General features: G+C 45.4%; 1 long non-coding RNA gene across 3 annotated transcripts in view; it reads right to left on the bottom strand.

Annotated features, from left to right (window-relative positions):
- The window catches only part of LOC112546928 (uncharacterized), a 137,655-nt gene that overhangs the window by 62,311 nt on the left and 58,234 nt on the right, over positions 1-17,110 (bottom strand). For all 3 annotated transcript variants that reach the window (XR_012904620.1, XR_012904619.1, XR_003090653.2), the window contains exon 2: positions 1,638-1,799. This is a non-coding gene — a long non-coding RNA (uncharacterized LOC112546928). The remainder of the gene's footprint in view (positions 1-1,637; positions 1,800-17,110) is intronic.

Genomic DNA, 17,110 nt, shown 5'->3' with positions numbered 1-17,110 from the left:
TTATCCCTTCCTCCCTCCCTAATGTTTGAAAGATTGCTAACGTGACACCAATATTTAAAAAGGGCTCTAGAGGTGATTCTGGCAGTACCAAGCAAATTAGTTGAAACTATAGTAAAGAATAAAATTGCCAGACACATGGATGAATATAATTTGTTGGGGGAAAGTCAACATGGTTTCTGTAAAGGGTAATCATGCCTTACTACTTTGCTAGAGTTCTTTGAGGGAGTCAACAAAAATGTGGACGGGGTGATCTAGTGGATAATAGTATACTTAGATTTTCAGAAAGCCTTTGACAAGGTCCCTCACCAAAAGCTCTTAAGTAAAGTAAGTTGTCATGGGATAAAAGGAAAGGTCCTTTCATGGACTGATAACTAGTTAAAAGTAAGGAAACAAAGGGTAGGAATAAATGGTAAGTTTTCTGAGTGGAGCGAGGTAACTAGTGGGGTTCCCCCAAGGGTCTGTCCTGGGACCCATCCTATTCAATTTATCTATTTAAATAATCTAGAGAAAGGGATAAAAAGTAAGGTGGCAAAATTTGCAGATGATACCAAACTGCTCAAGATAGTTAAGACCAAAGCAGATTGTAAACAGCTTCAAAAAGATCTCACCAAACTAAGTGGTTGGGCAACAAAATAGCAAAAGAAATTTAATGTTGATAAATGTAAAGTAATGCATATTGGAAAACATAATCCCAATTATATATACAATATGATGGGGACTAATTTGTCTACAACTACTAAAGAAAGAGATCTTGGAGTCATTGTGGATAGTTCTATGAAAACATCCACTCGGTGCGCAGTGGCAGTCAAAAAAGCAATTAGAATGTTAGGAGTCGTTAAAATGGGGATAGAGAATAAGACAGAAAATATCTTATTGCTTCTATAAAACCATGGTATGCCCACATCTTGAATACTGTGTACAGATGTGGTCGCCTCATCTCAAAAAAGATATAGTGGCATTGGAACAGGTTCAGAAAAGGGCAACACAAATGATTAGGGGTTTGGAATGGGTCCATATGAAGAGAGATTAAAAAGACTTGGACTTTTCACCTTAAAAAAGAGGAGACTGAGGAAGGATATGATAGAGGTCTATAAAATCATGGTTGGTATGAAAAAAGTGAACAAGGAAAAGTTATTTACTTATTCCCACAATATAAGAACTAAGGGTCACCAAATGAAATGAACAGGCAGCAGGTTTAAAACAAACAAAAGGAAGTTTTTCATCACTCAGTACACAGTGGAACTCCTTTCCAGAAGATGCAGTAAAGGCTAGAACTTTAACAGTGTTCAAAATAGAGATGGATAAATTCATGGAGGTTAGGTCCATCAATGGCTATTAGCCAGGATGGGTAGGAATGGTGTCTCTAGCCTCTGTTTCTCTGGAGGTGGGTGACAGGGGAGGGTTCACATGAGGAGAACCTCTTATGATCCCTCTCTGTGGGGCATCTGGTATTGACCACTGTCAGCAGACAGGAGACTGGGCTAGATGGACCTTTGGTCTGACCCAGTATGGCCGTTCTTATGTAGGTCATAAATAGATACAAAGTCTTTATCTTTTCTGGATGGAATAAGAGATCATTTTTCTTCCATAGACTCTTGGGCAGAATAAGAGACATTTAAATAATAAAAAGCACTTACTCCCTTTCTATGATTGCTTCAGGTACTTCAAAACTGTATGTGGGACCATATGGCTGTCAGCTTCCAGAAGTATGTCGTGTCTTTTTTGCTGCAGAATGGCTTCTTCAGTGAATGGTAGACTTTGACTTCCATTGTCACCTTTCTTAGTAGGGTACCTGCAGCCTTCAGGAACATTCATAATATCTAATGGTTAGACCTGGCACTAGAAGTTTCAGTTAATGCATTGCTACAAAGAGGTAAATAGAAAATCCTGTGAAATATTAGCAGCAGAATGTATCAAAATATCCTTACATATTAAGTCCCCCAAACTGGTGTGAGGACCTCTGGATCACTACCAAACTGTGGGGGCAGCCCACCCCCTTTCCAGGGTGCCTAACCCTAACCCTCCTCCTCCCCCCCCCCCCCCCCGCATCCTCCGGTTCTGAAATTTTATTTGTCCTTTTCATATGTGTTCTTTTTTTTAATTGTATCCTTTGGTATATATGGTCGTGACTATTTTCTTCCACTATTTGATTCGAGGAAGTGGGTCTGGCCCACGAAAGCTCATCACCTAATAAAACATCTTGTTAGTCTTTAAAGTGCTACATAGTCCTGTATTCTGTTTCCTTTAGTGATTGCAGCGGTGGGTGCCTGCCTCCATGATTGGCAGCTACTTGCTTGTAAATGGGGAATTTTCCACCCCCCTCTATGTTCAGTAGGGGATTTATAGATTCCATTACATAGCGTTACAAGCAAAAACCAAAACATGCTCTCTAGGGTCTAAAACTCTGTTAGCAAGTTACAATCTTTGCCTAAGCAGTTTTCTTATTTACAACAAATTACAAGCATAGCCAAATCTTGAGCCCAGAGGCTTATAATGAGAGGATGCTGCCCTCTTTGGCTATGTCTACACTACCCCCCTAGTTCGAACTAGGGGGGGTAATGTAGTCATACGGAGTTGCAAATGAAGCCCGGGATTTGAATTTCCCGGACTTCATTTGCATAAAGCCGGCCGGCGCCATTTTTAAATGCCGGCTAAGTCGGACCCCGTGCCGCGCGGCTACACGCGGCACGGACTAGCTAGTTCGGATTAGGCTTCCTATCCGAACTAGCTGTACGTCTCATGGAACGAGGTGTACAGCTAGTTCGGATTAGGAAGCCTAATCCGAACTAGCTAGTCCATGCTGCGTGTAGCTGCGTGGCACGGGGTCCGACTTAGCCGGCATTTAAAAATGGCACCGGCCGGCTTTATGCAAATGAAGCCCGGGAAATTCAAATCCCGGGCTTCATTTGCAACTCCGTATGACTACATTACCCCCCCTAGTTTGAACTAGGGGGGTAGTGTAGACATACCCTTTGTTCTGTAAGTGATGGATAACTAAAGGGTTCTCTCCATTTTAAACAGTTCAGTAAATCTTTGAATCATACTTTTGGAAAAGTAAAACCAAACAAAGTTTCTCTACACTGCTGTGCAGAGGTCATGATTTCTTCCCCCTCTTCTGATCAATTCTTTTATGGGCTTGAGCACTAGAATTATATAGTACAGCATCTTGCTCAGCTATATAATCATATTTACTACACATCTTTATATCTTGGTGCTATTTTTAAACCTGGAGTATCTGGTTGAAATAGCCAATTTCCCAAGTGATCTATATTTAAGTTTAATGGACTGACACACCAGCTAGCAAATAACAGCAAGCGAGGCAGAATGAAATAATCCTACAATTATGTATGCTATGGTAGCTGTAAAAAGGGTGAGGGCGCTTTAGAAATACATTAGACAGTCCACAGAGTCTACTGAAAGTACCAGTGAATTTCAGCATGAAAGTTATTCTTGTATCTGACATATGACTAGTTTGTGAATAACTTGTAAAATCATCTGTGATTAGTGGCATTTCAAGCTGTTAGTACTTGTTTGTACAGGTGGGTAGGGCAGTTTCTCCAGAAGCCAGACTAGGATGGAATGGCTGCCAGTAGCTTGGCTGTTGGTGCAAGAATTTAGGCCAGGGGTGGGCAAGAGGGGGCTAACAGGCCGACTCCAGCCCATGGCCTCCTCACCAGCACCCTTACTACTACCCTTTGAAAACAAGACTGCTAATTGCTATGTAGTCTGGGTGGGGAGGAGAAAGCTCTGCATGCTGTCCCTACCACCTAGCAAAATCTCCCAGCTCCCATTGGCCAGTTTCTGGCCAATAGGAGCTGGGAAATTTTGCTGAAGGCAGGGGCAGTGAATGAAACCTCCTCACCCTTCCCCCCCTCCCCCTCCCTGTGCTGGAGCAGAACCAGGTGGAGCAGCTGCTGCCCAGCACACAGGCAAAGGGGTCAGGTACCTGCAGAGTTGCTAGCTGGGAGCTGCCTAAGTAAGTATCTTGCAGCCAGAGCCTGCCTCTGGCACCCCACCCCTTTTCTTCCCCCACCTACCTGCCCCAGGCCAACACCCAAATCCTCTGTATCCCCTCTCCTCACCTCCTCCAAGTCACAACTCCCTCCCAGACTCTGCACCCTCACTTACTCCCTCCTCCCCCAGGCTAGAATCCTTGCCTGCACACATACCCCTCCTTGACCCTGCCCCTCACTACCACCTAAACCCTCTGCACCCCTTCCCCTCCCAGACTCTGCACGCCCTCTTACAGCACTCCTCCAGGCCAGAATCCTCTCCTGTACCCTTCACCCCAAACCCCTGCCCCAGATCATAACTCCCTCTTTCATCCAAACGTCCTCTCAGACCTCACACAGCCTGATGCACTTCAGCCCTCTATCCCAAGCTCCCTTCTACATCCCACCCACCATCCAAGACCCCAAACTCCTCCGCAGAAATGTGGCCCTTGACTACTTACCAAAATCTGAATTGGCCCCCCATTAAAAATTATTTCCTACCCCTGGGGTAGATGATACTGAAATAAATGGGAGAAGTCCTACCAACAGAGACATAGCCAAGGGGTGCTGCTTTGTACAGAGGATGGGGCCTGATCTGGTAAACACCTAGGCTGCGTCTAGACTGGCAAGTTTTTCCACAAAAGCAGCTGCTTTTGTGGAAAAACTTGCCAACTGTCAAAACTGGCCGCTTGAATTTCCTCAAGAACACTGACAATCTCATGTAAGAAATCAGTGCTTCTTGCGGAAGTATTATGCTGCTCCCGTTCGGCCAAAAGTCCTTTTGCACAAAGCTTTTGCACAAGAGGGCCAGTGTAGATGGCTCAGATTTGTTTTGCGCAAAAAAGCCCCGATCTCGAAAATGGCGATCGGGGCTTTTTTGCGCAAAAGCACATCTAGATTGGCACAGTGCTTTTGTGGAAAAGCGTCTGTGCCAATCTAGACGCTTTGTTCCGAAAATGCTTTTAACGGAAAACTTCTCCATTAAAAGCATTTGTGGAAAATCATGCCAGTCTAGACGTAGCCCTACAGAGCACATGGGGCTCAGCCAGAGGCCTGAGTCAGTGAAAACCACTTGAGAACTTAACTGCTAACAGGGGACCCAGCAAGCAGAGCTGAGAGAGTGCAAGTGCGATCATGCTGGATAGGACAGACTCACAGGAAGTGAGTGACTCCGCACTCACAAGGGGCCTTACCAGGCATGTTTGGAAACCATGTAGAATTTTTCACCCTTCCAGTTTTGCTGGGAGTCTCCAAGAATCAGGCTTACTCTCTGGAGGTGACTGAAGCCAATCTGGGAGACTTTTAACCATCAAAAGTCAGGCAGCTCAGCAGGGCTGAGGTGGGCTCTCTGCCTAGCCTGGCCCCATGCTACTCCTGGAAGCAGCCAGCATGTCCCGGCTGTGGGGAACTGTCACCAGCTGAGCTCTGGTGCCACAGCTCTGATTGGCCAGGGGAGCTGTGAGGATAGCTCCCTGCGCATGGGAGCAGCCTCACGCTTCTAGGGCCTTGAGGATGTGCTGGCTGCTTCTGGGAGCTGCACAAAGGCAGGGCAGGCAGGGAGTCTGCCTTAGCCCTGCTGCACTGCTGACTGGGAGCCACCTGAGGTCAATGCTGCTTGTCCAGAGGCTACACACCTCACACCCTTGCACACCCCAACCTTCTGCTCCAGCCCTGAGCCCCCTCCCGGAGCCATCACCCCCTCCCCAAACCCTTGACTCAGCCCTGAGCTCTGCACCTAAACTGCCTCCCTTGCTGCACATTAAACCCCTGTCCTAGGCTCAGACCAGCACCTCCCTACACACTCTAAACCTTCCAGCCCCAGCCTAGAGCCTGCACTCCAGTTCTTGCTCCATCCTGGTGAAAGTGAGTGAGGATGGGGGAGAGTGAAAGGAGGGAAAAGGGGGCATGGAATGAGTGGAGATGAGGCCTCAGGGTTAGGCTGGATTGGGGCAAGGAGGTTGGCGTTTGTGTGATTAGTAGCATGTAAATATTCCAAGAGATGCCTTTGAAATCAGTGGAATCCTGAAGTATGTAACAGTACATCTACAGTACATTCTTATTTCAAAATAAGCTATGCCAGGAGAAATACTCTGAAATAGCTTATTTCGAAATAGCAGCAGTAGAGCGTCCACACTACAGCTATTTCTAAATAAGCTATTTCGGAATAGGCATTATTCCTCTTGGAATGAGGTTTACAGAAGTCAGAATAAGCTGTCCGTTATTGCAAAATAAATTTGAAATAACAGAATTGCTGCTGTGTAGATGCTCCCATTGTTATTTTGTAGTAATGGCCGTTATTCTGAAATAACACTGCTGTTGGGCTGTGTCCAGACTCAGGGTTTTTTTCGAAAAAAGTAGCCTTTTTTCGAAAAAACCTCACCTGCGTCTAGACTGCAGCTGCGTTCTTTCGAAATTAAATCGAAAGAACGCGGCTTTTCTTTCGATGGCGGTAAACCTCATTTCACGAGGAAGAACGCCTTCTCTCGAAAGTTCCTCTTTCGAAAGAAGGCGTTCTTCAATGTAAATAGGGCTTCTTCGAAAGAGAGCATCCAGACTCACTGGATGCTTTCTTTCGAAAAAGCAAGCCGCTTTTTCCAAAGTTCAACGTGCAGTCTAGACGCTCTCTTTCGAAAGAGGCTTGCAGTCTAGACATAGCCTTAGTGAGTAAGGCTGGCAGAGTCCTTTATACATGAAAAATACAGTGCGATGCAAGATCTTTAAAGTCAATGCAAGCTGTATCTGTCATGAATTAATCCCAGAGCACCTACTGCGTACTGTGGAAACTTGTTTGCCCTCTAGTGGTAAAACTAATGTCCATGTACAAATAATTTCTGTTTAGCCGTTTGGTTTCTTGCAAACCAATGACTGAAGTTTCTATCACAACTTTAATAACATAGGGTCATAGTCTCAACCTGGTTTAAATGAGCATAGCTTTATCAGGATCTAGGGTGATATGCCACTTGGCAGCAGCTAAGGAGCTGGCCCATAAAGTTTTTTAAGGCACAGAAAATCTCTTCCCTGCTTGTTTTAATCAGCTATCACCTTAACTGTTTCCCCACCCAGTGTTGATTTTTCAGCATGATATAAACTATTGGTGTTCACCAAGTGTACAGTTTTAACAAGTTGATAAATTCACATCTAATTTTTATTCCAAGAGGGGTTCTACAATAGGACACAAGCGAATGACATTTGTCACTTTCAGTTGTTCACAGTTTGCAATGTACAAATCAAACTAAATGTGAAAATTAACCCAAAAGGAATGGAAAGTGTTTGTGTGTAAATTATCTCATGAGTGTTCCTTGCTTCCTTTGTTTTATTATTTTACTTTTCAGTGCTCACAACTCCTGTTAACTTACACACTGGCTGTTCATTTGTACTTTTTCTGTTATTGGACAGAACAATGAGCCATAGTCTGGTAGCCTGTCACTAAGAATGGCTTATGATGGGTACTTCAGAGGAAATCAAAAACATTTATTCAGAGCTTTTCTTCAGTAGAGTTGAAAGTGGTTTATTAAGGTGACTAAGTATCTTTGGATAAAATGTTCAAATTTGGCCGGGTAAAACTGGGCACCTAACTCCATAATTTGTGAAATAAAAATTTGCAGAGGCCTTGAGCAACCTGAGCGTTTACTGCTCATTGGAGATCTCCTGCTGTAAAATTTAGCGGATAAAGTACATCAGCGTACAAGAACTTAAAAATTATAGTGGCTGTCATCAGAGGTCTTGAGGGCATATGGAAATGAGGTGTTGTTTTACTTCCTGACATCAGCCTGCAGCAAGGGGAAGATTCAGGGGACTAATCATGGCTTTATACAACACTCATCACTGTACTCTCTGAGGGGGCCATGCTTTAAAATATATTTAGGCTCTTAAAAATGAAGACAGGCACCTACTGGGATTTTACGAGGGGCTAAGCACCTATCAGACAATCGCTCTTGGAAGAAGTGGATAAAGGACTCCCACCAGGACACATCATCTCTCATCATATCCCTCTGCTGCTCCATTGGCTGATGGGAAAAGTTAGAGATTCAGGGTACGTCTAGACTGCAAGCTTCTTTGGAAAGAAGCGTTTTTGGAAGAGATCTTCTGAAAAAACTTCTTTTGAAAGGGAGCATCCACACAGCAAAAGTGCATCAAAGAAGTGATCTGCTTTTTCGAAAGATAGTGTCCACACTGATTGGATGCTATGTTGCATTTAAGCTGGGATTACTATGGACAGAGTGTCCACCAGGGCATCTGTGCTTTTTCCTCTTTCCTCTTCTTTCGAAAAAACTCCCTCTCCCCGTCCACACATGGATTTTTCTGAAAGAGCTCTTTCGGAAAAGGCTTCTTCCTCATAGAATGAGGTTTACCAGTGTCAGAAAAAACCCTGCTTTCAATTTTCTTTCAAAAGAATGCAATAGCAGTGTGGACCTTAAGTGAAGTTTTTCCGAAAATACCCTGCAGTCTAGATGCACCTTCAGAAACTCTCCAAACCAGATTTAATCTTTTTCTATGATGTTCTTTCCAGACATCCATGGCTCACCAACCAAAGGCCAACAGGCTGCCTGGGTGAAAAAATGAGGAGTGGTGCTCCTATTTGTCTTATCTCATTTTAACAACAGGCTTGGTACTGTGCTTTCCTTTGTCTAAACACAGTGACATCAGAATTGGGCACTTCTCTCAGCACTTCCAAAATAAACACCATCTGCAAAAAGGGACAGAAACACTTTAATCCCACTGCCCTTTTCTCAGCATTGCCCTTTGCTTGTGCTTAAGGCACCAGAATAGTGCTCGCATTCTGGTGCACACAAGTAGCTAGTCACTGACATATTCTCTGAGCGCGACCAGGAACAGGTAACAGGAGAGTTTGGAGAGGGAGTTCTCCAGGTAAAAGAGGAGTAAAAATGGGATCGGTGTGGTAAGTGGCTGTCTGGAGTGTGTGTTTGTGTGGGGGGGAGTTATTTGCAGTGTGCTAAGCTTGTGTTTGTCTGTTTGGTTTGTTTGTTTGGTTGGTTGGTTTGTTTGTTTGTTTGAAGGAGCTTCTAAAAGGTTTGAAATCTAGAAGCCTCTGTTAATTGGCTGAGCCTCAGTCAGGGGGAGGGGCTGCCAGAGCTATATAAGCCTGTGACTCAGCGACCAGGAACAGGTAACAGGAGAGTTTGGAGAGGGGGAGTTTAAAGGGCACAAGTGACTTGTGTCCTTCTTTAAAACCTAACTCTTAGAATAATCTATACTCCAGAAGTTTAAAAAGAATCCCAGTTTGTACTTAAACTTATTCATTACAAACATGGAGACAGAAGCCCAGCAGCAGAGTGGGGGCTATCCTGTTTATTGCATCGAGTGTAACATGTATGATTACCTGCCCTGTGGGCGGGTGGTGTATGTGTGCATCCATTGCAAGGAGCTCCTGACCCTCAGAGACCGAGTTTGGGCTTTGGAGGACAGGGTGGCTGAACTGGAGGAGCTAAGGGAGGTAGAGAGCTATGTTGATGAGACTTTCCGGGACACTGTAGTACTGTCCCACCTCCAGTCTGAGAGCCCCAGTGTTCTTAAGGAGGATGAAAGTCTCAAGGGAACAGAGCATTTAATGGGAGCAGAGGGAAACCATCCCGTAGTTGGGACCCTCCTCCCAGAGGATGTTGTGGTATCCTCTTGCACTGAGGATACCTCTGATGGGGAGGGAATGCCAGCTAGGAAGAGGCAGGTGTTAGTAGTGGGTGATTCGATCATTAGAAACATAGATAGTTGGGTTTGTGATGACCGGGAGAACCGTATGGTCACTTGCCTGCCTGGTGCGAAGGTTGCGGATCTCTCGAGGCATCTAGATAGACTTATGTGTAGTGCTGGGGAGGAGCCGGTGGTCGTGGTACATGTAGGTACCAATGACATAGGGAAGGGTAGGAGAGATGTCCTGGAGGCCAAATTTAGGCTGCTAGGAAAGAGACTGAAATCCAGGACCTCTATGGTGGCGTTCTCGGAAATGCTTCCAGTTCCACGCGCAGGGCCAGATAGGCAGGCAGAGCTTCAGAGTCTGTCGACAAAGGCATTATTCCTCGTAGAATGAGGTTTACCGCCGTCGACAAAACTGCCGAGTTCTGTCGATGTTATGTCAACAGAACTCGGCGGTAGTATAGACGCAGGTATAATTTTGTCGACAAAAGTCCACTTTTGCCGACAAAACCCTGTAGTCTAGACACACCCTAACTTATGGACTGCCCAGGGAGACTCTTGGTGTGGGGTGTACCTCAGGTCATCACCCTTCCCCCCCCACACACTGGCAGCAGGTAGCAACAGGAGGGTCTTGTGGCCAAGGCACTTGGGATATGACTTAGGTAACATAGTGCCTGCTGTAAATAGAGATATTTGTGTGTGACCACAGGCAAGTCACTTACACTCTGTGTCTCAATTCTCCATCTGTAAAATGGAGCTATTAATTCCCTGTCTTGCAGAGGTGTTGAGAATAAGTTAATATTTATAAAGCACTGATGGGGAGTCAGATAAGCATTTATTGCGAGTGACTCTGGTAGGCTCTAAAGACAGTTTTATCTTTGCAACTATTATTTATCCTGACTGCTGTAGAAACCTAACTAAAGTTCTACCTCAGCCCTTTCACCAAAGTTATAAAAACAGTAGGCAGCAAGGGTGTAGTTAAAGGATATAGGGCCCCATATGAAATCAAGCTGCAGGTTTCCCTGTATTGTAATGTTAGAGAGCACTGAGAAGCAGGCAGTATTAATGCCCTGAAAATTCAGAATATATCTGGTCAGTTTCTGGAAGATTTAGATTCAGAGCCATTGCTTCAACCTGTGTGTATGAATGAACTTTACAAGATTGTTTCTGTTTAGGTGTAAATCTGCCCCTCCCACCTCACAGTATCTGAGTACCTAAGAAGCATTTAAAAATAACACCAGTGTCTTTTGTTCCTCTTTTCCAGCTGGTACAAATAAGAAATAGATTTCATTTGTTTGTAGATTTTTGGTTTGTAAGTTTGAATGTGTGTAAAGCTTTTATTGAAGGAATGCTACATTGAAAGATAGTAGTGTCCCTTCCTCTCTACAAGTAAAGAGAAGAGTTCCACAGTTATGCGGGGGGGGGGGGGGGGGGAAGATTGCTGGTAGTTGCCACTATACTATAGGCTGGTTGCATCTGTACATGCAGAGACTGAAATGAACTGAGTGCAGAGAATCTAGCTTGTAGCATTATAAACAAGTTGCCATTTTACCAGTTAAAGACTGCTTATAGGCAAAACTGGCAGCACAACTCTGCCTTGTCTGCAAATAGCCTGTTTCTAAAATGCTCCCCACTCACAAAGTCCCAGGCTAGAAGGGACCATTCTGCTCATCTAGACTGACCTTCATACCATAGGTCTTCCAAAAGTCCTAGAGTAGATCTTTATTTATATTTTTAAAATCCTATCTTGATTTAAAAATTGTTAGTGACGGAGAATCCATCACAACACTTGATACATCTTTCCAGTGGTTAAAATGGTTAATTACTCTCTGTTATAAATGTGCACCATGTTGCAAAGGTGCTGTGCTGAGAAAGAGCATGCCTGCTGTTTTCAGCAAATCATGCCATGCATGCTAGGGACCTCAGCCGGATGTCCCAGAATATTTCTTTCTGTGTTCAAATTATAAATCTGTCTACCAAATTAATCATAGGCTAGTGCCCATAATTGTTATTGATCCCCGCGAAATGGAAATGGGGAAGAATTGCTATTAAGTGGCAGGGAAAGAAGGTCACAATCCTTTGATGACTGCTTGGGCATAAAGTCCCATAAACTTGGCGAAGTGTAATGGGACATGCTTTGTTTCTATTTTCACACCCTATTCCCAGTTGTTGCTACATAATGATCAAACTCTGATTGCAGAAAGATCGATACGATTCATAGACAGACCCTATCAGCAATCTTTGGAGAATCCGTCAATTAACTGCTTTCCATTCTCCACTCTTTCAGAACAAATGAGGGAAACAAGGCTATTTAATTATTGTGGTATGTTTCACCTGATACTTTATTCTTAGCATTCAACCAATGGGTTTACACTGATTACAAACAAACACTTTTTCATGTTGCTTGGTGTTTGTGTTAAAAGTCAGTAGAGGGCACTCTGGCATTTTATTCTGATATATTTAGCTTTAAGGTTTACATTTTCTTTAGTTTTAAATCACGTTTTGTTTTTTGTGTTTTTTTAACAAAAGCCGGGGCTCCCACTAAATTCTGCTAAGGGCTACTGTGTAAAGTCACAGGTACAAAGGCAACAAAGACTGCTCTTACATTTGCTGAATGAAACTTGGCTATTTAAACAAACAATGCTAAAGTTTACTACAGTTGCACTCATTAATAGTGTCAAAATGGAAGCATTTTACATACACATTTTGAGAATTAGCTAATGCAATCCATTTAGCAGTTGAAAAAGACAGGAAATGGAGCAGCTGTCTAGCATCTTCCTATTCAAACCATCCATCTGCTCTAATAAAAGTATATTTAGTGATCTGTAGCTGCTACACACAGTCCCTCCAGCACAAAGCTTTATCATTTTTAAGTCAGGTGCACATTTTCCTACACTATCCTGCATTTTCCAGTGGTGAAGTAGAAAAGGTACCTGCATCCAGAGCCAGAGATTGAGGGCTTGAGTCCCCTGCCCCATCTAACATTGGGTCACCCAATATGAGCTTGGTGATGGATACACCTGGCACCCTTGGGATGTAGGACAGATAAGAGGGGTCCCAGAATGTAGGGAGGGTGGGGGGCTCCTCCAGTGGATAAGGATACTCATCAAAAGACATAAATGATAGGACTTCCTTCAGCAACTGTTTGGTGAAGTGCAAACTATTCTTCATGAAATGCATTGATCGGCTTTCAGCTGTAGGAGGAGTTGTGCCTGTTCAAGTTAAACTGTTCGTTGCACATTATAATATTAATAATTTGCATGGATGGGGAGTCAGAGGCAAGGTGTTACAAACACTTTATAAGCATTAATTAAGCCTCAAAATTCATTGTAAATATTTATTATATCTCACGTAGAGGGAAGTATTTGTAATTACATCCATTTTATAAGTGAGGCTGCTGAGGCATAGAGCAATTAAGACCAACATTTTCAAAAGCTTGGGGTTAGGCTTAAAATCCAGTCAGATACCTATCTATAGGCTCAAGAAGGCACTGGGCTCTCAGGGGGTTTAAAACTATTTTTGGCTTTGCCCAGATGGTGTGAGCATCCACTGCCTTAAGCTTTCCAAATGGTGAGGTTTGGTCTTGGAGATAAATGCCCAAGGATTCTCAAGGAATGATCTGAAACTAGTCATGCCAGGGGCATGTCTACACCAGGAGGCACAAGTTAAGTTGCTAAAACAGCAGCTCATTGCTGGGCTCCATTAAATAAAAAACTCCCAGGGCTAGGATCTACCCCACACATGCAATTGAGAGAAAGCACGGGGATGAGTGGATTTACTGAAGATTTACAGGATTAGTATAGGGAGGGAACAGAAGAGTCAATGTGAATGCAACATGCAGTGACACAAGGAAAGAAGCTGCTGGTTGAGGTTTACAGGAGGCAGAGCCCATGAGGGAGGAGCATCAGGTCAGGGGACTTTCCTCAGCATTACAGAAACATATATTCTACAAAGAATCTAGCATGTTCCTGTCCAGTTAGCTAATGGGGAAACAAGAGAGGCTGTCCTGGAGGAACTATGCCCATCTACCCAAGTCAGGATAGGCAAGCAAACATAGAGATGGCAAGTGTAGGGAAGGAGCTCAACAAAGATCTACTCTTCTGGTAAGAACAGCACACAAAGAGCACAGGCGCGTGCCATGACTCTTCGGTTGCACCATGCCTACCACAGCACTTAACCAGTTTGTGACTTGATACTTGGCAGCTCTGCCAGGTAGGCACGTGAATGCCCTGACCAGGCACCCAGGTGCACAGTCAGCACCACCCAAATGTCAGGCCGACCACATCCATGTGGACATGGCTTGTGCATGCTTGGGGCCCATTGACTATTCTGCCCTGGCGTCCAGAATTGCTGTTCACAATCAATCACAAGCTCTGAAAAATCTTTGGGATGTGCAACTCCCACCTGAACATGTAGGGCAAAACAGAACGTCTGCCCATTATCTGGTTTAATCCTCTTTCTGCCACACAGAACTACAGACTGAAGAAAGACTGTGCCTCCTTATTACTTTTTTTAAAAAATAACCAATTATCCCATCTATACTTTGCCTTTCTCCACCAGTTCAGGAGCTGGTGAGGTCATTGCACTGTTCCCACAGCTATGCAGATGCTCTATCAGAAAAGGCTGACATGTCTGGAAGACCTCAGAAGGGAGGGGGAAACCTGAAGCTTCTTGAATTATTGAGACAGCAATGTCATAGAGACCCTTTGAGAATCCCAGGAATGGGCAGTCAAATAAGGCCTAAGTAGCCAAATGCTTTGGCCAGCCAAATTGGCTGCAATTGGCTGGATCCAAATTGGCAGAGCTCCAAGGATTTTCAAAAGAGCCCATGAAATTTTACTAGGTGCAAAGGGCATGACTGCAAAGAGAATGTGTTTTCATAGAATAAGCACTAAACACATTGGCTACGTCTACACTGGCATGATTTTCCGGAAATGCTTTTAACGGAGAAGTTTTCTGTTAAAAGCATTTTTGGAAAAGCGCGTCTAGATTGGCAGGACGCTTTTCTGCAAAAGCATTTTTTGCGGAAAAGCGACCGTGGCCAATCTATACGCAGTTTTCCGCAAAAAAGCCCCGATCGCCATTTTCATGATCGGGGCTTTTTTGCGGAAAACTAATCTCTGCTGTCTGCACTGCCCCTTTTGCGCCAAAGTTTTTCGGAAAAAGACTTTTGCCCGAACGGGAGCAGCATAGTATTTCCGCAAAAGCACTGACAATCTTACATGAGATTGTCAGTGTTTTTGCAGAAATTCAAGTGGCCAGTGTAGACAGCTGGCAAGTTTTTCCGCAAAAGCAGATGATTTTCTAGAAAAACTTGCCAGTCTAGACACAGCCATTCTGTTCTGTGGTATCCCTTGTGCGTTCTGAACACCGAAAGCTAACCGCCTGTGTCTCTGCAGAGAACTCAAAAGGACCTTAAAAATTCCCCTCTAATGGCCTGAATTTTGTGAGCATCCATAACTCCCAATAGACTTCATTGGGAGCTGTTGATGCGCAACACTTCTGAAAATGAGGCCACCAGTGATGTTTTCAAAAGTCAGTTGAAAGCTAGCAGTCAAAAACAGACTTCAGGATTCTTCATTCTCAGTCCTCTGAGGTAACCATTAAAGCTGTTCCCTCAATAATCTGTATCTAAGGCAGTGTTTCCCAATTGGTGGTCCGCGGAACCCCGGGGCCGGTGCTCCCCCACCCCCTCTGAAAAAGAGAGAGAGAGCCGGCTAGCCAGCATGGAGCTGGTCCTGACCCCGCACGTGCGTCCTCCCAGCACGGCCCCAGAGCGTCTCTCCCCCGGACCTGTCCCTGCTGTGCGCGACCTTCCCTGAAGGTGAGCGCCGGCCCCAAGATCGTGAGGAAACTCTTAGGCTATGTCTACACTGGTTGTTTCTTGTGCAAGAACACATCCACTCTTCCATGTGCGAGCTGTGCTTTTGCACAAGAGCATCTACGGCAGTGTGGACACTTCCTTGTCCAAGAAAGTGCCGATGGCCATTTTAGCTATAGGGCTTTCTTGCTCAAGAAATTCATGTTGCCTATCTACACTGGCCTCTTGAGCAAGAATAGTTGCTCAAAAGGGCTTATTCCTGAGTGGGAGCATAGTAGTTCTTGTGGAAGAAGCCCTGATTTCATACATGAGAACGTTAGTGTACTTGCGCAAGAACACACGGCCAGTGTAGACAGGCAGCAAATTTTGGCGCAAGAGCGGCCGCTTTGGCGCAAGATCGTGCCAGTGTAGACACAGCCAAGGGGAGGGTATACAGAACAGACAGGCAGCTCAGCTGGCTTGTGAGGGGCTGCAGGGAACTGGTGCTGCACTCCCTTGGATTGTGAGGGATGGTTTTGGGGGAAGTGCAGGGAACCAGCAGGGGTGGGCAGCTTAGTTCGGTTGCAGGGGATAGAGGTGCAAAGAAGCCTAGTGGGGAAGGGGGGGGACCAGGAGCCCTGAAATGACCTCCCCTGGTCCAAAAATTCCTCATCTGGGACCAGTCAGGTCTAGAGGGAGATCAGGCCAGATCAGGGAGGTCCAACTCTTACCCGAGTCCCCTCCTTGCACCCTCCCTCATAGCCAGACACCCTACATCCAGCCTGATGGTCTGCACCCTACCCAGACCTTGTCCCCTTCCGCCCCCCAGCTCCCTCCCAGATCCTGCACCCCATCCCTATCCCGCTCCTTGGCAGCCCTGCCATCCACCCTAGCACCGCCCTGGCCCCAGCACCTTGCCTCACACCCCAGGACTCAGCACCACCCTGGCCCTGGCCCTGGCCCCACGCTAGCACCCAGCAGCACTCTGTTCCTTGTCCCAGCACCCTGCCAGTCACCCTAGTGCCCAGCAGGACCATGTCCCTGACCCCAGCACCCTGCCACCTGCCTGTCCCAGCACATTGCCCCAGCACCCTGCCACCTGAGCCAGCATCCTTCCACCCAGCAGCACCCTCTCCCCAGCACCCACTAGCACTCTGTACCCTACCCCCATCATCACATTTGGGACCACATTAGTGAGGCTTGGGGGTTTTTGGAGGAGCTTTTTTTTGTTTTTTTGCATCTCACTTGTGTGGCCCCAACTGACTTTTCTGTGGGTCAGTGACCTTTGACTCAAAACAGGTTCCTCACCCCTCTCAGAGTATGTCTACACTACAATGTTAATTCGAACTAACTTAGTTCGAATTAGTTAATTCGAACTAAGCTAATTCGAACTAACGGATCCAGACCAAAAAACTAGTTCGAATTAGCATTTTGCTAATTCGAACTCGCATGTCCACATTAAGTGGACCCTGAACCGGGGTTAAGGATGGCCGGAAGCAGTGCTGGCAGGGCATCAGAGGAGGACTTAGAGCATGGAGATGCTGTCTCAGGCTAGCCGAGGGCTGTGCTTAAAGGGACCTGACCCCCACCCCGGACAGACAGTTCTCAGGGGTGTCCCGCTTGCAAAGCAGTCCTGGCTTGGATTGCCCGGAGTACCCACACTGGG

This window comes from Pelodiscus sinensis, chromosome 6, assembly GCF_049634645.1.
Source record: "Pelodiscus sinensis isolate JC-2024 chromosome 6, ASM4963464v1, whole genome shotgun sequence".
In the NCBI taxonomy this organism is placed as follows: domain Eukaryota; kingdom Metazoa; phylum Chordata; order Testudines; family Trionychidae; genus Pelodiscus; species Pelodiscus sinensis.
This window is presented reverse-complemented; position numbering and strand designations above follow the sequence as displayed.